Source organism: Bombyx mori, chromosome 21 (genome assembly GCF_030269925.1).
Source record: "Bombyx mori chromosome 21, ASM3026992v2".
NCBI classification, from domain to species: domain Eukaryota; kingdom Metazoa; phylum Arthropoda; class Insecta; order Lepidoptera; family Bombycidae; genus Bombyx; species Bombyx mori.
In genome coordinates this window covers 4,766,504-4,789,465 of record NC_085127.1, presented here as the reverse complement: position 1 = coordinate 4,789,465, position 22,962 = coordinate 4,766,504, and the positions used below count along the sequence as shown (strand labels likewise).

General features: G+C 39.6%; 1 protein-coding gene across 3 annotated transcripts in view; it reads left to right on the top strand.

The window, feature by feature from the left end:
- The first annotated feature begins 2,860 nt into the window (after positions 1-2,860).
- LOC101744951 (bumetanide-sensitive sodium-(potassium)-chloride cotransporter) overlaps positions 2,861-22,962 on the top strand; it is a 55,393-nt gene continuing 35,291 nt past the window's right edge. Inside the window, exons 1-2 of one of the 3 annotated variants that reach the window (XM_021350222.3) lie at positions 8,399-8,432; positions 8,553-8,705. The gene's annotated coding sequence lies outside the window, so the exon portion shown is untranslated. Of the gene's footprint in view, positions 3,000-8,398; positions 8,433-8,552; positions 8,706-9,150; positions 9,366-22,962 lie in introns of those variants that run through there. The other 2 variants (XM_021350223.3, XM_004929566.5) reach the window with 2 other exon arrangements.

Genomic DNA, 22,962 nt, shown 5'->3' with positions numbered 1-22,962 from the left:
AAATGAGATGAGATGATGTAGGATTTTTTTTTATTGCCCTTGTAGGCAGACGAGCATACGGCCCACCTGATGGTGAGTAGTTACCGTCGCCCATGGACTTCAGCAATGCCAGGGGCAGAGCCAAGCCGCTGCCTACCGCTATAATGAAACCGCTATGATGAAATATATCTTAGTAAAATAGTGGTCATTTACTAAGATTTTTTCCGTGGACTTTTTGGAGGATCCCGAGAAGCTACGTCCAGCGGCTTTGTTCCATTTTCCCACATTTGTGCACTTTCACAGATATTAAACAGTTAATAAACCATCGTTATAACACATTTAAAGCTGTAGAAAAACTAAATAGACAAAAAAAAATCACACTCCTCGCGTTCCCGCTAAAAAGTCCTTCCAAAAACTCCTACATGCGCAGTGTGACCATATGTGGCAGGATTCTACCATTTTGGACTCTTATTTTAGCTTCTGGCATGATCGGCAAACATTTTATAAAACCTGTCAGTTTTTGGCAGTATTGGGATAAAGAAAATAAAGGACAATGCCCAAAAGTGGGCCATCTTTTTGTCAAAACTATTTGTACTTGAAAAACTATGCCTTATTTACAACATATCTTTCACCCTGGCATTGTTTTACAAAAAATTAATTACTTAATTGATAACATCCAAAAACTGAGTACTTTCACCATTCATAGTTTTTAAATTCGCCAATAGGCAGACAAAGGCTTAGCCCATACATTGGTGACTAGCAGTAGTGTCCGAAGGGCGACCCCTTTTGAAGAGCACGGCTGTGCTTTTCGTGGAGTTGATGTCGATCCGCCACTTCACTTGAAAAATTCTTCCACTGCTTGGAAGCTACACTATTCCCGAGTGACATAGACTATAATCTTTTTTGAAAAAAGTAGGGATTCTTACTAAAACTCCAATAATGTAACCCAAGGTGTAAAAAAATTACCTAACATATTATTTACATTGCGTGCCCTGCGAAAACTTGATGATAGAATAAAATAATGTACTACGACTTTGTAGAACACATTATTATTTACAAAAAGTGTCGCGACAGCGTATGTCTAACTATTATAGTTATGCCGCAATAAGTGTTCTTTTATTTAAAAAAATAAAACAACGTCAAATATCGTTGAAATTCTTATTAAAGACCCGAGCTGAGCTGGAGCGGGCTACTAGTCGTTAATAAACAGGCGGGGAGAGAGCGGAGCCTTGCGGGAGTCCGGCCAAGATATGTCGCAAGAGAGAGCGAGTTCCCTCGACTCGATACCGAAACGAACCGTTCGACAAGAAGTCTCGTATGATGAGCACAAAACTGTCTGACACGCACATGTTATACAGTTTCTAAATTAAATTAAACCGTTGTGCCAGAGTTTGTCGAATGCCTTCGCGATATCGAAGTAGAGGGCTCCCGTAGAGACGGGTCTAGGTCTATTTAGTCCTACTAAGATGTGCTCCATGAGGCGGTGCACTTGCTGAATGCACGAGTGCTTCGCACGGAAACTGAGCTGTTAATCGATCAGGATGCCTTTCGAGGCGATGAAGTCCCAGAGACGTTTACCCTCCGCTATTTGGTCCGACCATCATTTGGGACCTCTTGGGACCTCTACCCCTAGGCCTTTTTTCCTCTATTTTACCGGTCATAGATAATACCGGTAATAGATCTAGATAAAGGAAAATTGACGGTGTCCATGAGCATTGACAATGCCATAGGCATATTGCGGCAACCTAGGTTCGTTAGAAAAAAAAAACGCCATAGCAGAAAGCGGGAAGCCAATTCATAATTAAATAAATATTTAGATTTTACGTTCGTTACTGTTTAGTCAGTTACAGTTCTTAATTCTAAAGATAACGACGATGATGTAACCAATACTAGAAGAAGAAGGAAACAGTAGTATGTTAGAAACGCTGTTAGAATAGCGTTTCGAAATATTTAAATGCAATGTCATTCCATGGATGAAACAGTGTCGTTAAAATTTTGAAGCAGGCCTGCGAACCATGGAATCCGCTGAGTGTAATTTAAGGTCAGTGATGATGAGTGATTATCGTAGCTCATTGATATCAATAATGCCAGGGTTGCATCCAATTCGCCGTTCACCGCTGAGAACACCACACCACACCTCGCTCGAAAACAGCTATGTCTTTGTCATAGCAAGGATGATACGTGGCCAAATTGATCTTTGGAAATACACTATCGATGAACGTAGTGATTTTAGGTAGTAGGCATGAACTCTGCTCTACACGAGTGGTCGATATCAATAAGTAATGCCGTGAAGCAGTAATGCGTTTCGGTTTGAAGAGTGGGACAGACGTTGTAACTATTGAGATCTTAGAACTCATATCTCAAGGTGGGTGGCGCATTTACGTTGTAAATGTCTATGGGCTCCAATAACCACTTAACACCAGGTGGTCTGTGAGTTCGTCCACCCATCTAAGCAATAAAAAAAAAGACGAAATCATCTCTTTTTTAGTTCAACTCAGCTCTTTTTTATTGTCTCAGCCGAAATATGATCACGCGGCTCACCTGGTAGTAAACGATCACCGTCAATGCCAATCGACAATGCCATGGACATAGCAAAAATGTTAGCGCCGACGACGTACCAGAGATCTTATTTGAGAAAGGACACGGCACACAGGAAACACCGAAGTCTCCATTGTACTGCTTGTACCTACTCCATTGTAACTACTTTTGCAATTTTGTGCAACATCCACTCTTCCCAAAAATTCAAAGCTTTTAGTCTGAAATCTTGTAATAAAAGAAATCTCGCAAAAACATGAAGCGTTAACGACATTTTCTGCATAATCATGCCTGATAAGATTATATCCCTACATCTTCCGAAGAACATTTTAAGTCAGTCTATTAAGTAATGTCATCCGCTCAGGGGTGGGTGACATTTGAGTGAGTGAGTGATTTTGAAATAAATTTTTAACTCAGAGAGTTATTCTTTGTTGTTTCGTACAGGTCATCAAGATATGAGATCTTGTCTGTTGGAGTTTGAATATGTAAGTAATGGCAGGCAACACTTGACATATGTAAGGTTACAGTTTTCGAATATTGGAATGCTTACCTATTTAAATGTTTAAAACAGATAATTATGTCTTCTCTTCAGTGATGACAATGACTTTTCATCTACACACGCACAGTGCAACATCTTAGGGTTTGATAAAAATAAAATATTGCAATGGTGTAAAAGTGTACAAAGTGTTTGAATTATAATTATATTAACCACGAAGCAGAGTTGTTTTTAAATAGCCTCTCACCTATAAAACCCAATACCCTCAAATTTTAATTGTCAATATTGTCGATCACCGAGATCTGAGATGTTTATTTATTTTTATTTATTTATTTAAGATGTTGGTGATCGACTGTCTGAAATATGCTGACGTCCGTGAACAGCCGCTATAAAATATAAGAAATGCTAAAGATGATATATAATTGTGCTTGAATTGAACCCTCAGACACAGCCCACTGAGTTTCTCGCCGGATCTTCTCAGTGGGTCGCGTTTCCGATCCGGTGGTAGATTCTGCGAAGCACGGCTCTTGCTAGGGTTCGTGTTAGCAACTTCGTCAGGTTTGAGCCCCGTGAGCTCACCTACTAGTTAAGGTTACGCTGGAATAGCCTCTCAAGGCTATCAGCATAGGTAGGAAAAAAAAAGTGCTTAAACCTTTGTTTGAAAAACATGAGAAATAATCTAAAATATTACAAATATTTTAGAGTTAGAACTAACGCAATAAAGAATATTATTACCTAGAATTCTTACACCTAGAAGACCTAGTTGAAAACAAAACTGCTATCGTACTCTTCGATTCGGAACGCATTATTAAGTTACTGCTTTACGGCAGTATTCACGAGAGTCCTGCCATTAATAAAATTGTGTCTACTAATTAATAAACAAGGAGGCTGAGTTACGCTCTCATATGACATCATGTCGGGTGATTATTATTGGTTTGTACCAATAATGTGACTTCCAAATATTTATGTCACGTAGACACCGTGAAACTCTTCTTTTTTGATGGTCCGATTGAGCTTGAAATAGTCTAGCTTGATAGTCTTTAGCCCTAATGGGTGTGTAGGCTCTGACGTTTACTTCCTAGATGAAAATCATTTAACTGCTAATTTTTTTTTTTACTTTCTTTTTTTTTATTGCCCTAGGCAGACGAGGAGCATACGGCCCACCTAATGGTGAGTGGTTACCGTCGCCCATGGACTTCAGCAATGCCAGAGGCAGAGCCTACCGCAATTACTACGTGTCATGGATCCCCAACCCCAATACTCACCGATCTCAGGAGTTTCTCCACCGTTGACACTTTAAAGAATGACTCATCATGAAGATCACAATATGTTTCGATATACAGAAATAATTACGTGTCAATTAAAAAAATTAAAAGGTACTCGTGGACGCCAATGAGTAAGCACAACGTTGGTCGTTAATAGGAATGCATTGCCCATAAGTGAGGTTCATCGTAGTCGTTCGAGACCAGAGCGAGCTGCTTCAATCCGGATGTACCCAGCCAAGCCGACGCCAGTATCAAAGTCAGACTCTCGTCTAACAACGAACCTTTTTCGACTCGGCACCATCGCCCTAAATGGACTTACCAATTGTTAAAGCTATTATTACAAATCATTCTATATTCTTGTTGTATTTTACGTCTTACTCACTTTTATTGATAGCTTTATTTGAACCGCTATATAATTATCCACTTTAGGTATTCTAGGTACGTACAGACGTACCTACATACATACGTTTTACAAACGATTGTGGTTGTCAGGAAAATCTTGTAAATTACGTAGTATATGGAGGCAAGGGGTGATGAAGTCGTGTATATTATGCTTAACTGACTTAATATCTTTTGTTTTAGAGTTTTTATTAAATATTTTTTGTCGAAACCAGGGAAACAAGAGTTATGATTTTGAAAGAATATTGTGAGTAGGTATATCTGCCACGTCCGAGTACTGATCGGCTTCTTTTATGTATTAGCAAGGCGATATTCGATCAGTTGTATACACGTTATGGTTATACATGGGTATGCTCTGTACTGTTTCCACAAAAAATATTTATTCCTCAGAACAGTAGTCGGTTAATTAATCATGTAATTTTGTATACACAAATTTTGGTAATAGTGATGTCCTCAGTAATCAATATTCATAGGTATCGATTCGAGTAATAAGTACTCTTATTCTTAAGGATAATTGGAATGGTTTCATGTTTCAACTTATAAATTTGAAACTAATGACATCCGCCTATAATTGTTTTATTCCAGTTTAAAGCAGAACGATTGACATCATCACAAATGCACGTAGTCAAATGATCTTTGAATTATTAATTCAAATAAATTATTTATTCGACGTATGTACTCGTATTTAGTTCCTAAATTAAAATATAAAATAATTTATCTGCTGCTATATTATGTCAGTGTGTATAATATTATTCTTTTTTTTTATTGCCCTTGTAGGCAGACGAGCATACGGCCCACCTGATGGTGAGTGGTTACCGTCGCCCATGGACTTCAGCAATACCAGGAGCCGAGCCAAGCCGCTGCCTACCGCTTAATACTCTCCACAAGCCTCGTTTGAAGAAGGACATGTCATAGCGCTCGGGAAACACTGTGGAGGGGAGCTCATTCCATAGCCGGATGGTACGTGGCAAAAAAGATCTCTGGAAACGCACTGTGGATGACCGCAGTGGCTTCAGGTAGTATGGATGAACTCTTCTCCGGTGGCGGGCGGTGCGATGGTAAAAACGAGATGCCGGTATCATCTCGAACAATTCCTCAGAGCACTCCCCATGGAACATACGGTACAAAATACAGAGGGAACCGAAGTCCCTCCGCAGACCCAGAGGTTCCAAACGATCCGTGAGAATGGGATTATCGACAATTCGAACGGCCCTCCTCTGTATAGAGTCAAATGGAAGAAGCTGGTATTTGGGAGCCCTGGCCCAGAGATGGGAGCAGTACTCCACGCGAGGCCGGACTTTTGCTTTATAAAGCAAAAGCCTTTGTCCAAGCGTGAAGTACCGCTTCGCTCTGTTGAGGACTCCCAGCATTTTCGACGCCAACTTGGCTTTGCCTTCCAAATGACTCCGAAACTGGAAATCGCTCGAAATGTCGACCTCAAGTATCCCAATACTCTCGGAAGGTTGCAGGGATACTCCTTGGAACTGCGGCGCCATGACAAAGGGGTCCTTCTTCGCAGTGAACGCGCAAGCTTGTGTCTTTAACGGGTTGAATTGAACCAGGTTCAATTCACCCCATTTGGAGACTCGCCCCATAGAGTTCTCCACTTCAGACACAAGTTTTGATCGTCTCTCTTGCACCACGCTCCGAGAGAGACTCTGATGGCCAATGGTGCTGTCATCCGCATAGCAATGCATGCCATCAATAGACAGCATGTCATTGAAATACAGGATGAAAAGCGTGGGGGAGAGCACCGAACCTTGTGGAACGCCAGCGTTAATGGTCATGGTATCAGAACAGGCACCGTCTACAACGACCGTGATGCTCCGCGCATCCAAAAAGCTAGCGATCCACTTGCAGAGATCCTCGGGGATTCCGTAAGATGGTAGCTTCGACAGAAGTTCCCTATGCCAGACCCTGTCGAAGGCCTTAGCGATATTAAGGCTTACAGCAAGAGCCTCGCCCTTGCTCTCGAAGGCTTCAGCCCACCTGTGAATAAGGTATACAAGAAGATCTCCAGCTAAGCGACCGTGACGGAAACCGTACTGTCGGTCACTGATCAGCTGGCAATCTTCAAGATACAAGATTCAAATCTTTTGTCGAATTAAAAAAGATATGGTCACTAATTGACTGACTCGGCGGTGCTGATTTGATGGTAACGATGATTATGATGATGGATGGTGGTACTTTACGTTGAGGCCGGAATTTCCGTACAAGATCAGAATATGTCCTACCATGGCGGTATTTTTACAAGATGCTATTCCTTTATTAGGGAAATAATTCCTAAACACAAGTCTTCGTGGTCTAAAGGATAAGACGTCCGGCGCATTCATATCTTGCGATGCACCGGGTATTCGGATCCCGCTGACAAATACCAATTTTACTAATGAAATGCGTACTTAACAAATATTCACGATTGCCTTCCACTGTGAAGGAATAACATAGTGTAATAAAAGTCAAAGGGTTAAAGAAAGGCTATTTGATTTAAACGACATTTTGCAACTTCACAGGAGAGCCATTTAAAGTTAAAGTCGTCATGATAATCGCCTTATCGTTGCCGCCGCTGACTACTCCCCGAATCCTGATCATGCAGGAGCCAGTCATGGTCGACGCCCTAGACACGTCCTTACGGATCCATCAGATCCAATAACCTTTGCATTAGACGCCTTCAGCTCTAGCACTAGGAGCAGGCTTAGGGACACCGGTAACCGTACTCGTCGAACTCGACAAGGAGGGCGACGTGCAACCTAACTCATTTTTTTTTTTTTTTTTTCATCAGCCCGCTGAGTTTCTCGCCGGATCTTCTCAGCGGGTCGCGATTCCGATCTGGTAGTAGATTCATTCGCGAAGCCGAAGCCTTTGAGTTGTTAGGTCACCTTTGGAGGCGCTCGGGCAGCTGTTAGCAAATCGCACCGCTCTTGGCTGAGCCTTTGCTCGCCCACCTGTCCTGGTGAAACTGGAAAGGCCTCTGGACAACCAGTAATCTTTCAATCATAATAAAAAAAATTTAAAGCACTATAATTATGGAAAAAATATCAAAACAAAAAAATCATCTTCAGCTATTTGAATGGAGTAAACATAATTAAAGTTTAATTAAGCTTACTCCGAACTGTTGATGCCGATACCAAATAAAACGTAGGTACTTTTAATTACAAAGACAAATGTCGCGTAATGCGAAATGTTGCCTAAACCAAATAACCTTTCACCCATCGAATTTATTGACTACGAGTGCATCAGACATTTAAATTATTAGATCTTCTTCTTCTTTGTCGTTTCCTCATTACTGAGCGTCGTGACCACCTTGGTCCAGTTTTTGCACCAGCTTCCTCCAATGTTGCCTGCATTCGGCCTGCTTAATTATTAGATCACGTCTCAAATTTAAAAACCGCTCAATACTTAGCCTAAGTATATCAGAACAACAACATTAAACAAATATAAATATATTTAAACATATTTAGAGCTAGTATTCGTTGTATCAATAGTGGCCTCCGACCTTCCCGACTTCGAGTAAAAAGATTAAAAAAAAAGATTTCAATTCCAAAAACATCGATTCACTCACATTCCCGAGAACTTTGTAATAACAGTTGTATCAACTGGGTTATTCTCAAGTGTATTGCACATTGATCTCACGTAGTAAAAAACTTACCTGGTTATGTCATGTTTTGTGGAAAAACTGGTTTTAAGCAAGCTTTTCGCAATGGAGTACTTAAGAATAATATTATGTCGAATTGAAACTTAAATGTATACACGTTGAAAATGTATTATTTAAGTAGATATTTATTTAAATTGTGTATTTGATTGTTTTTAGTATTTATGTTAGTTCAATCGTGGATGTTATATTGACACCAATGTTATTCATTAAAATCCATACTTTTAAGGAAATGAATACAACCAGAATGTATTTATTGATTTGTTCTTCGTTCACGCGGAAATCGGCCTGATCTGGTCATCTGCAAATACTTTGGGGACAAACACTACATAAAGGGTGATACAAGTAATGTCTGGTGAATAAAGAATAGATTTATTTTCAGGTACGTACTTATACATTTATCAATCATCATTAATCCGAACTTTTGACAATTAAGGTCAATACTAAAAATAATAGCCTGACTATTAACAGGAAAGACAGGGAAATATCAACTGTTTAAATATTTGTAAACACAAAAAAATATTAATTTTGGATTATTAATAAAAACATAAACATTAAAACCCCTTTTTTATCCCTGATTATTTTAAGATCACAATTCGTCTAGCTCCAATATAAATACCGAACAATAAGTACCATTTCCTCGAAAAGGAAACTTTAAAACATCTTACGTTGAACTTAACTGTCAGCAGTTCGGATGGTTGTAAACGCGTCACCATTAAAACTGGAAGAGATCTCGTCCTAACTAGAATGGATTGTTGTGAATATGGAACGGGTGGTGGTGGTGTCGTCGGGTAAGGGAGCATCGTGCATATATATTATCGGGGCGAAGGCTCCCTTGGCTCTGAGCGAAGAGCAGCGCGGCTGTCCGCACGCGCCATCACAATTTTCCCACTGTCGGACTCCGCGAACTTTGCAACGATATTGTCATTGCTGTATAAAGTACAGTTTGAATTATTTAGTTCTTCAATAATTGTGTGTTAACGGTGAAAAAGTGAGATTTTTATCAGCGAGGAAGTTGACGCCACATCGCAGGCTGTTTGAGGTACGTACGTCATTTAAAAGACATTTCTTAAATTAATATAATCTATGACCGTGAATAAATTATTTGAACAGAAATCCGAGTAACGTAATGAACATTTGTTAAGAATAAAACGATATGTGTATATGTATTATAAACAGATACATTAATGATTCCATATGTGTCAAAAATGAATTAAAAAATTTCGTTATCAAGTGTGATTTACATAAATAAATCTTAAAAAGTTATTACTATGTAACCAGGCGATTAAGATTGTTATTATTTTTGAAATACAAAATACAGTTATTGATAATACAAGGTCATAGGTGCATAAAACATATAGGTAATCAAACAAATATTATCCGAAAACATACAGTGTAACAATAAAGAGATATGTGTTTATTATTTTTTTTATAGTTGAAAAGTAAAATTAATTTCAATGTAGCTAAGTTGTAACTATGTATAATATTATTATTATTTTTCTCATAAAAAGGTAATTTGTTTAATTATATTCTAACTTATCGCTGTGGAAATAAATTAAAATTGCCGTGTGTTCAAGAGGTTTTCAAAGACAACATTTTATGTGCTTGTTTACTGATAAAAAATAATCTTTACTTCGTTGAGAATTGTACTTAACACAATGTGATTACATTCTAGATCGCGAATATTAAAGTTATTAAAAACATAAATTAAATATTTTTGTTGTGAAACAACTTTATGCGATTGTTAAAGAAATGTTTATTAATTCATGAAATAACATATAGTTAACTGGATTCTAAATAAAAAAATTGGGCATTATCATAACTTTAAGCTGATTTTTAAGCGAGTTTATTTGCTCGAAACTCGAAATCAATGAGCACAAATGAATACGATACAAAAACAGTTTTTTAAAACACTTTTTTCTATATTTAAATATGTTTATTATTTCAATGTATGTTATATGAGTCGTCTATTATCAAAGGTGGCAATCTGTGCATTTGGACAAAAAAAAATTATTGATATGTCAATACAGATTGATTTGAATATAATCGTCTCCTTCAAAGAATACGGTTCAAAACCTGCATTAAATAAAGGTTAATAGTTAACCTGTTATTTATCTAAGATGTCGTTCCGAAGAGTTTTGTGACTGCCAATGGAATACAAAGTCAATAATTCGTTTTTCTGATTTACCAATCATTGTCCAAAAGTCAGATTGCCGGCTTTGATAATAGTCGACTCATATATAGGTTAAAAAAAATATTCATTTTCCCAAATAGTGCGCTAACAATTGAATTAAATATCGACATAACAATAATTGGTCAATAGTTACGATACGCATAGGTTGTGTAGGTACCTATAGAAATTTAGTTTCAATTTTTTTTGTCGGCATGTTACCGTTTTGTAGAAAATGATAGCGACACCGGGTGTTGCAATGCAACTTAATGAAGCAATGTAATAAAATCGGCCCTTGAGGATTTTTTACTATTTCGAAAAATTCACAGCCTATCACGGATTCGTTGATGATGGCTACGAAAAATTATTCGGACCCCAGAGAAAACCCTTGTTTTTGTCTACATAAATAATAAGGCAAACTAATAACATGTAAATACTTTTTTTTCTTCTTAAAGAAATATCTTCAGCACGTGGCTACGTCTGCGTTATCGTAAAAAGAAATCCTGGGACAGTTTTTGCATGAATAAACTAAGTTTTCTTTTCAGTGTTCTAACCACGTGTATAAAAATTTTCAGATTGATTGAATAGTTTGACGTGTTAGCGTAACAAAAAACAAACTCGATTTAGCATTTATAACATGAGTATTAAGATCAAAGGGCGCGCTGCTCGTGTTTTATTTAAAAATAAAACTAAATCAACATTACAAAAATATGTACTTCATGACTAGGAAACGTATGCTTTTCTAGAATGTTTCCATTCACCATTAAAATCTAGAAAACCACATTAATATGTAATGAAAAATAATATTTAGAAAACCTCCTAAAAGCATCGACGTCGTATATACCTATATATATATTTTATTGCTAGATAAGTGGACGAGCTCACCGCCCACCTGGTATTAAGTGGTTACTGGAGCCCATAGACATCTACGACGTAAATGCGCCACCCACCTTGAGATATCAGTTCTAAGGTCTCAAGTGTAGTTACAACGGCTGCCCCACCCTTCAAACCGAAACGTATTACTGCTTCACGCCAGAAATAGCCAGGGCGGTGGTACCTACCCGCGCGGACTCACAAGAAGTCCTACTACCACTAACAAATATAGTAATAATATATATACAAATATACCAGTATATTTATCAATTTGAACGAGAAACCTGTGGGACAACTATTATTACTGCTAATTACACACTTAGTTCTTGGATTTGAAATGAACATGGACTTCCGCTGCAAAAGACAGTCAAGAACTTACCGTGGCATTCTTGAGGCAATTTTCATAATTACAGTGTAATTAGTAATTAAAGTTTAAGAAGGCAATCTGTATGAGATTTGGTTGTCGTTGATACCTAAAAACTAAATTGACCCATGGTTTTTTATTATTCCTTCCTACGTATTGAAGTCCGAAATATTTGTGGATAACAATCATTCGTAAACGTGCAAAAAAAACTTCATTATATTTTGTAAGGCATCTTTTGATTTCTGCCGTGAAGCAGTATATTAAGTTTCGGTTTGAAGGGTGGGGCAGCCGTTGTACTATAAAAACTGAGACGTTAGAATTAATGTCTCAGCCCACTGAGTTTCTCGCCGGATCTTCTCAGTGGATCGCGTTTCCGATCCGCTGGTAGATTCTGCGAAGCACGGGTCTTGCTAGGGTTCGTGTTAGCAACGTCGTCAGATTTGAGCCCCGTGAACTCAACTACTAGTTAAGGTTACGTTGAAATAGCCTCTCAAGGCTATCAGCATAGGTAGGAAAAAAAAAAACTTATGTCTCTAGGTGGGTGGCGGTTTTTACGTTGTAGATGTCTATGGGCTCCGCTAACCCTGTGAGCACGTCCATCCGAGCAATAAAAAAAGCATTCGTGTACATTGAAAAACGTACGTTACAAATACGTAAGTAGATGAATAATACAATGACAGTACAAAACAAGAGAACGCTAAAATTCGGTACCTACTATGTATTTAACAATCCATTCCACTGAGTGCTGAAACACACCCTCCTGCGTCACATTCACTTGACTGTATGTAATTTGTGGTCAATTCCATTCGCCCACCGAATTTTTCATTACACGGGTTGTGGTGGAGAAAAACATTCGTAACGCACGTTGATGCGTTGATAAAGTTAATTTGATGGGCACTCAATGAACTTGAAAAAGATTCTTTTTATTATACTCAAGATAATGTATTTGCATATTTGTTATTGCGATGATCGGCAGATAAGCAGGATAGTGCGGGCAGACAAAATTTGCCTGACATCGGAACAATGTCATTTACGCTTTGTAATTATTACATTATTTACCATTAAAATTGTACGTTTAATTTAAATTTCAATGCACCTACCAATATTTACTATTAAGTCCGCTAATATACATAGATAAACATATGAAGTGTAATAAATAAATAAAAAAGATGTGTGGTGTCGTGGGACACCGGATAGGAATGAAGTTCCTTATTATAAAAATATTAATTTTAAGTTCTACTCGAGGTATAAAGAAAATAATTTTTCGGGCATGATTTTTTATTATGATTTTTTTATTGATAAAAAAAAACTACTTTATAAAGTTATCAACTTTATTTTATTCACAATGATTTATAAAAAATATACAATAAAAATATCTTATTTTTTGTACGTTATTACAAAGTTAAGTTGTACACTCTGTGCATTACTAATTTGTACGTTATTACAAAGTTAAGTCGTACACTGTGTGCATTACTAGTAAAAATCTTACGTTACGGACGTTTTTTCCCGGTTAGGGTACCCCTCCGCATTGTCCCATAAGGAACTTCGTTACAAAAACAATAATACCATAGCCAATCTGATCCGAAAAGTTATCTGTATCATAAAATATAACAGTAAAATTACTTGAATGCAAATATATTTTTCTTTCGTAGACTTTCATGAGTCATCAGTTCATCGCGTTTACATTCTCCTTGTCTGTTTTGTAATGTTGTTAAAAATTTCCTGGTAACTTCAAATTAAAACTTAACATATTTTAATACGTTAAGTTTACCTACGTATGCCGCTAGCGCTGTTCTAACTGCATACAAATTTGAGCTAACTTTTACGCTATCGAGAACGTTAAAAAACTCTCACTAAGCACACTGTAATATTAAGGGAACGGCCAATTCACTGCCTACAAACACACAGGCACATCTATGGATGCATATTAAAATCCTCTGCTTAAATCTAACAAAAAAATAGTAGGTACAAAGACTTAGAATATTACCAAACTTACGATATACAATATAATTTTTTGAGAAGGAAGTATTACTACTGGTAGCCCGGAGGCCTTTCCAGTTTCAAAATTGAGACTTCAGGCATCAAAATATCTTTCGCTTACCAACTTTTTTTTTTTGCTTAGATGGGTGGATTAGCTCACAGCCCACCTGGTGTTCAGTGGTTACTGGAACCCATAGACATCTACAACGTAAATGCGACACACACCTTGAGATATAAGTTCTAAGATCTCATTATAGTTACAACGGCTGTCCCACCCTTCAAACCGAAACGTATTACTGCTTCATGCCAGAAATAGGCGGGGTGGTGGTACCTACCCGCGCGGACTCACAAGAGGTCCTACCATCAGTAATAACTGTAATTGTTCGATCCGAATTTTGTCAATCACTAATCTTCTGTTCTATCAGATCAGATCAGATCACATTTTTCGGATTATTACTCTGTTACATTTTAAATTGGCTCTGTGCAGTATTAATAAAATAGCCAAAAGTATTTAGACTAACGGAATTCTACATGAAAATATATAAAACATTAAGCACACTTAATGGTATATTGTCGTTAGAAGCAATAGATGATGGATAATTTATATATCTATTTAAATAGTTTAACAATAACAAACAAACAAGGTCAACGCAGTATACTGTCGAAGACGTGGAAAATAATAATAATATGATAATAATATATATTATAAATGCAGGTGGCAGACATCCTATGAGGTAAAGACACTGAAAATCCTTCTTGTTAGAAATCATTACGCAATATGGCCTAGTTCTAACGTGAATAATTCTAGTGAATATAAAATACAAGTTTTTTTTTATTTATTTAAAAACACTTGGAAATATTTTGATAACATTTCGAACTACAATCAGATTAATTAGCTGTTATTAATTACTAATTTTACAAGTTAAACAATTTAAGTGTAAATAGAATTGGTTTTGTTTATTACCTCAATTGGCGGACGTGGAGTGCCAGGGGCACCACGTCGAGTCATTTTCCACTCACGTTTGAAGAAGAACAATCCAGGAAATACTGCGCAAGAGAGAATACTCTTTATTCTTTATTGTACACACAGTTAATACAATACAATAATGGCGAAAAGTTATAAAATGGCGAGCATAACTCCACAATTGAGTTATCTACCAGCTAACCGTTTTTAAAGAGGGAGAGCTTTACATAAGTGGATAGAGGAGTACAATCTAATCAATTTACATATTGATACAATAACACTATACAATAATAATAATAAAACACTAATACATCATATATCAGACTTTATATGTACACACAATTACACACATAAATAACATAAATATATACATACACGTATATATATATATATAATGAAATACATCAGAGATTAATATATCAGAGTTCGATGATGCCTGGTAAAAAGGCCGTTAGATACGAACTGCTGACGAACGCAGTGTCTTTAGATGGTGTTGGTAAACTTTAACTGTTCCGGTGTTATGTGGTAGCGATCGTAGCACGGAGATGATGGAATTATTTCAAATAACTCCTCATACGGTACAGAGACAAAAAGTAACAAAGTGCTTCTTACATAGGCCCAGAACTTCCAAAACGTACAGGTATTATTGACAATCCGAACGCCCCTCCCGTCTAGTCTAATGGAAAGGTGGTATTTAGGAGGGAGTAATGCTGCTATGTACTTTACAAAGTTCAAGTCTTTGTCTAGCCATTAAGTACCGCTACGACTTGTTGGGTACTTCCAATACTTTAGAAGCTAAATAAGTTAATTTAGCTATATGAGCAATATTAAATATTTTTTATTATAATATAATAATAATCCATATACATAAAAATGAATTGCTGTTCGTTAGTCTCGCTAAAACTCGAGAACGGCTGGACCGATTTATCTAATTTTGGTCTTGAATTATTTGTCAAGTCCAGAGAAGGTTTAAAAGATAGATAAATTTGAAAATGCGCGGAATTGAATAAATATAACAATTTTGTTTTTCCTTTGATGTGTCCCCCGCGTCGCACGGATTCCTTTTGTTTGTTTTAAGTTTATTTTATACAAAAGTTTAGGTCTTTTATTTATCGATCCATATTTGACAGGATTTAAAATTATAAATTAACATGTTCTCATAAGGAAAGAAGCTAAGTTGACTGTGACCAGACCTTCACGATGATGTTCGCTTGCATGTTTCAACACAGAAAACACAATAATACGTAATGCAGAAAAAGGCACCCAAACCGGTTACAAAATTGTTAAAAACTCAAAAGATAAATTGTTTCGAGATAAAATGCATCGGCATTAACAATGAGAGAGACAATGATAATAGCTATGAAGTGATATGACCGCTAATGGACAAGAGTACGTTTTAAATGACATCTTGCTATTTTGTTTCTATGTATGAACATTATGAAAGAAATATTGAGTTACATCATCACAGTAAATTAAATTAACTCAGAAATTGTTTTGGGCTTTATAAATATTTTCCTTATAAATACTATTATATTAATGTTTAGCCAGAACGAGAAACAAGGAATATTTTCATCTCAGATTCATTGGTTTATTAGTTTTTAACTTAATAAATCAAATTCAAAGATATTTTTTGCGAAAGAAGATTTTTTGTCTCGTCGAATGTAATAGTAACATAAAGAGGAAGTGTAGTATGTAGTAACAGAACATAAATAAATACAAAAAATAAAAATCTTTCACTCAGTGTAATTTTAAAATCATAGAGTAGATAAAATTTAGTATGGATATAATTTAAAACGTAAATGAATTAGCAAACTGGTTTAAGTTTTAAAAATAGTCTATGTGGGTAGTTTTATTATTTACTAGCGGCCCGCTCCGGCTCCGCTCGGGTCTTTAACAAAAATTTCAACGATATATGACTTTTTTTTAAAATAAAAGAACACTTATTGCGGCATAACTGTAATAGTCAGACATATGTTGTCGCGACACTTTTTGTAAATAATAATGTGTTCTACAAAGTCGTACTACATTATTTTATTCTACCATCAATAGTTTTTGCAGGGCACGCGATGTAAAGAATATTTTAGGTAATTTTTTTACACCTTGGATTACATTATTGGATATTTAGTATGGATCCCTAATTTTTTTCAAAAAAGATTATAGCCTATGTCACTCTGAAATAGTGTTGCTTCCAAACAGTGAAAGAATATTTCAATGCGCTATGACATGTCCTTCTTCAAACGAGGCTTCTGGAGAGTATTAAGCGGTAGGCAGCGGCTTGGCTCTGCCCCTGGCATTGCTGAAGTCCATGGGCGACGGTACTCACCATCAGGTGGGCCGTATGCTCGTCTGCCTACAAGGGCAAAAAAAAATCGGTTCAGTAGTTTCGGAGCCTATTCAATACAAACAAACAAACAATTCCTCTTTATAATATTAGTTAAATTATTAATTAAATTCACACGCGTATTGTGTGTGTACACATTAATGACAGTTACACGGTAAAAAAATGTTCGCCCTAAGATAAAAAAATCGATCGTAATCTCTAACATCTCAAGATATAGATTCGTTTTATGTAATATCCTGATTTTTGTTTCGTTTTTGAACATATTGAAAAAAAGACTATTCCGAAAAATACCTATTGAGAATATGGCGTCAATCGTTATCAAATCTGCTGAATAAAAAAGTAATCTGTTGGAATATACGACAAAGGGAAGATCTTCCACCGAACGGGTGATATTGCTCGGTAGACCGACGGTCCGAATGTTGTTGTCCGGAACTTGTATATATGCACTTTATTTTGAAAATGTCGTAAGCGAAATTCAGGCATCTGTCAATTATCTTGCGTTGTATGATGGCTACCCGCCACAAATCGATTGAAAAAGAAAGCGGTATAGTGATATTATTGTCTAGTACAAAAGTTAATTTACCATTTACGTGGTGATCCCCATAAGCTGCGGTAACCACTTAACGCCAGGTGGGCGATATGCTCGTTCACCCAACTATGCAATAAAAATGCTAACAACCACACAAATAATTTACTAAAATGAACGTTTTGTTTCTAATTTAAGAAAATATAAAACGCATCGCAATATTGCCTATCTCGTTTGTAAGTAAAACCGTGGAATTCACTTTTCATTCTTTTCCCAGGAATTGTGAGAGCTCTTTCTTCAAGCGAAAAACAAAAAGTATTTTCGTGATGGCAGCCACATGGTTTTGTTACAAATAAGTCAATTGATCGCCTGGTTGGTGGAGCGGTCATTGACCCAGACTACACGGACCCTGGCTTCGATTTCTGGTGTTAAGTGGTTACTGGAGTCCGTGGACATCTAAAACTTTACCGCCACCCACCTTGAGATATGGGTTCTAAGGTCTCAGCATAATTACGACGGCTGCCCCACCCTTAAAACCGAAACGCATTACTGCTTCACGGCAGAAATAGGCAGGGTGATTTTACAATCCCGTGCGGACTTATAAGAGGTGCTACCGCCAGTAAAATGCCGTATTTTAGTACCCAACTATGTTTGTCTCATGAACCCGTGTTCTCGACCGCAGTCCCATAAAATGTTAATCAACTTTCTGAAATTTTCCTTCAATATGCTTAAATTATAAAAAGCTATTTCGCTTCGTACAGTATCTACAGTTTTCAGGAACATTGTCTTCCCTGTAGACCCTTATAATGATTACTCATCAGATCTAAAATATTTATACAGATCTGTCAGTAATGTAATCTGGATTCTGTAAGACCCTTGTTAGAAAGAAAATCTTAATATACATTTTAACGTCACGTTTGAAGTTACTAAAGTATATGAAAATAATAAATATTAATATAATACATAAGTAGGCATTGTACTTACACTCTGTAATTTTTGTTTTGATTCATTTCTTACTACCCGTAACACAATTGCATTTGCAGTACTCTACTAATTAATAACTTAATAAGTAAATTACAGAGGACAATACACAGGGTCACTCGGCCTATAGAAACTCCGGTATTATCGGATCCAGAGACTAATAACACGTTACGATTGAATATACCCAGGCAAAGAGACAAAACAAATACGAATGTTTGCCCGAGTTGGAATCGGCCCAGCAATTATGGGTGAAAATTTTCATAATTTCCTCTCGTCTCCTATTGGACATAGATTCCCATCAATTCACGCCACTGCGCTTCTTTTCCAACTCTTAAATTCAAATATTGCTCGAATGACAAGCGCGTTCGCAATTTTTTTAAATAAAACATAAATAGACGAAGAACGTCGTTAAGGATTTATTGATCAAATATTAATGTTTCCTGTCACAGTAATAGCCCAAGAGCCCGCGACAGCCAGACCTTCGTTATTTTATAAAAGCTGAAAGTTTCTCTGTGTATGTCTCCAACACAGGTAAGAACGACCCGCGATTATAGAGTTCCGATTGTGGTTACTTGGGCAGGTAACAGGCAGTAAAGGTATATAAAATAGTACCTTAAATTCGTTAAAGTATAAAGGTTTTTTTTTTAATATTTAGTCCAGAATATCTTTAGAAATCATGATATCCGTTGCCGGACACTTTTTCCAGTTGTTACCCCCTGCCAGACACCCTTAAACTTTAATAAATTTTAATTATACTTTCGTTATACTATAAAAGCTAAATTTTATATATGTTACTTAGGGACTTATAAAAATATGTTACCCCAAGAGCCGGACAGTTTTAATGGTTCTTACATCTTGCCAGACACATTGAGAGCCCGCTGTAGGTGCGAGCGCGAGGTAGCAACTGTTCAAGCGGGTGTGAGCGAGATAGAGTGCTTAGTCTATTGTGATCTTTTAAGATATCCAATAAAAAAATTATTTTATTACGTTTATAGCAATATTATAGAAAATAAAAAAGGTTCTTTTAATATTATAAAGTACAAACAAAATATTACATGTCAAAGAAAAATATTTAATCGTTCTTATAATTTTCCTCATTGTCGTCGATATTGAACTGATGAATAAGGCGATATCAATATCGCCTTATTCAGTCGAGTCGGCCTGAGGGGCCTACGAGGGGGGGCATAGCTACTACCGTATCCGATTTGAGAGTACGAGCTAAGCGGTAGTAAGACCTTTGAGAGGGCGCGAGTCCTTCTAAGAAATCAGACCATCTGGCATCTCGGACTTCGGCGATGCGAGACTTTACATCGCGTTGTAGGGCACGCATTCGAGTACGATTTTCCACTGTAGGATACCTATCGTAGGCGCGGATCGAAGCGTTCTTAGCTCTAAGGAGTTCCCTAATATCGTCGGGCAATTTGAAGCGGTGAAGGAAGTCCTTCGCCACAACTTGCTTCGATGACCTATCTAATGTCGAGGTGATGTGTGACGTTACGATGTCTATGGCTTCAGCGGTATCCTGAGGAGACGGGGTAGAGTCCGGGCTAAACGGGAGCGATGGTGGATCAGATTCAGCCAGGCTAATGCCCAGCGTGTGCCAATCCACCACAGTCCTCGTGACGGGAACGGAATCGGGAGCGCGACCGAGCTTCATAATGACGGGGCGGTGGTCTGAATCTAACTCTAAAACTACTTCGATCGAGTGTAAGCGCAGAGTTACGTTTTTTAATAACGCTATGTCGAGTATATCCGGGCGATGCGCGATATTTAGCGGGTAGTGAGTCGGGGTTAGCGGAGCGATGATATCGAAGGCGAGATCATCGACTAACGCGTCGAGCCGCCTGCCATTAGGGGTTGTGGTGTGTGAGTTCCACCTGATGTGTTTACAATTTAGGTCGCCCGCCAGAATGACAGAGCTTCCCATGCCGAGTAGCGCCTCGATATCACTGCTTAGAACGGATAAATCCTATAAACGACAGCTGATGTGCAGTAAAAGATCACAATAGACTAAGCACTCTATCTCGCTCACACCCGCTTGAACAGTTGCTACCTCGCGCTCGCACCTACAGCGGGCTCTCAATGTGTCTGGCAAGATGTAAGAACCATTAAAACTGTCCGGCTCTTGGGGTTTTTTTTTTTTTTTTTTTTTTTTTTGTCAGGAGGAAATCGCCGGACTTCCGCCCTTCACTGGGGATGAAGGGCGGGGCATGTCGGAGTCGAACCGACTAAAACCTCCTGTCTCTCAACAACCAACGTCCAAACCTCGCATGAGACAAAACTCATGAAAAGGCAAAGGGGGGAAAGTGAAGCGTTTAGTGCGGAGCACATCTCTCCCATCACCCTCCCCCTCGGGACGCCGGACTGGCGGTCGTCGGCGCCACGACCACCAGCCCTCTCGGTCGGCAGGCTATCCGAAGCCCGCCTAGATGGCGCCGGTTAGAATGGTCTATCCTACGGAATACCCCGCTGGGTCAGAACCAGCGTGGGTTGAGGATAGCCGGCCTTCCATCACCCGGATGCTCATGCATAAAACGCGTGCAGAGCAGCTTGTACGTCGTCTTCTTAGGCCCCCTTCGCCGGTCCCCAGGCCGACATGTGAGGGGACCCGAAACACTTAGAGGGCCAGGGCTTGGGCGATATCCGCCTCCCTGGCCCCCGCTCGACGGCGGCGGGCCTGTGCGTCTCTCACGCGCCCCGCCGCCTCCTTCTGCGAGATGGTGCACTCGCAGAAGTCGAGCATCGCCTTCCACGACTCGTCGTCACCGAGCATCGATGCCACAACACTCGGCAACGACAAGTCGTTTCCTATTTTTGCGACGAGGACACGGCGCCACCCCTCCCATGCGGGGCAGGCGACGAGCGTGTGCTCCGCCGTGTCCAAGTCACAACCACAATGGTGGCACTCTGCCGTCGGCTCGGCTCCGATCCGGTGCAGGAACTCACCGAAGCAACCATGCCCAGTGAACACCTGCGTGAGCCGGAAAGTGAGGCGTCCTCTGTCACGATTCACCCAGTTCACAAGAACCGGGCGAATCGCCTCGACGGTCCTACGACCAGCCGAAGGATCGGCCAGCCGTCTAGACCATGACTCCAGTACGGACCGCCGAGATTGGGCCCTCCGCGCTCTGACCACACTGGGGCTGGGACGCGCCACGCCCCGTACACGAAGGTCAGCCCGCCACTGATAGTCAGCAGCGAGCGCCTCCGCCTCCAGGACCCAAGGCGGCGTCCCAGCCAGTACACACGCCGCCTCGAAAGAGATGGTGCGATAACCACGGATGACCCTGACCGCGATGGTGCGTTGCGGCCGTTGCAGCAGCTTCGCTACCCCCACGGCCAGGGACTGGCCCCACACGGGCGCCCCGTATAGGGCCATTGATCGCACCACCCCTGTATAGAGACGGCGCGTCACCTGGTCAGGCCCCCCAACATTGGGAAGGAGCCGGCTTAACGCGCCGGCCACCCCCAACAAACGAGGGACCAGATTCTGAAAGTGAGCACGGAAGGTCCAACGACTGTCTAGAATGAGGCCGAGGTACTTCAACTGCACCCCGACCCCGATACGGACGCCTCCAACCACGATATGGGCATCGACAGGTGGCACTCTCCGGGGCCTGTGGAACCACATGGCCTCGGATTTACTGAGCGCCACGTCGAGGCCCAATCTCCTGATTTTGCCGACGACATGCGCCACCCCAGCCGTAGCAAGACGGGCAGACTCAGCAAAACTCCCCCCCCGGGCCACGACCAACGTGTCGTCTGCGTAACAGATTACGCTCAGGCCCGGGAGGAGGGCACCCCTCAGCACCCAGTCATACCCGATATTCCACAAAAGAGGGCCGAGCACCGACCCCTGTGGAACACCGCGCACGACCGGGAACCGGTGCACGATCCCACCGTGTCCGGTACACGTGACCGATCTGTCTTCCAAGTAGGAACCCACCAGCCGGCGAAGGTAGGGGGGCACTCCGTGTCGTTCCAGCGCCCCCCCTATCACGGACCAGGGCAGGGTGTTGAACGCATTGGCGATATCGAGTGACACCGCCAAAGCCACCTCACCCCCGGAAACGGCCTCATCCGAGAGGGCCCGCACGCGAAGGATCGCGTCTACCGTTGAGCGGCCCTCTCGGAAGCCATATTGCTCCGCCGACAGATCGGGTCCCACCCTGACCAGATGCTGGATGATGCGGGCTGCCAGAATGCGTTCCAGCAGCTTGCCCACCTCATCCAGCAACACGATGGGACGGTCGGCTCTTGGGGTAACATATTTTTATAAGTCCCTAAGTAACATATATAAAATTTAGCTTTTATAGTATAACGAAAGTATAATTAAAATTTATTAAAGTTTAAGGGTGTCTGGCAGGGGGTAACAACTGGAAAAGTGTCCGGCAACGGATATCCTGATTTCTAAAGATATTCTGGAGTAAATATTAAAAA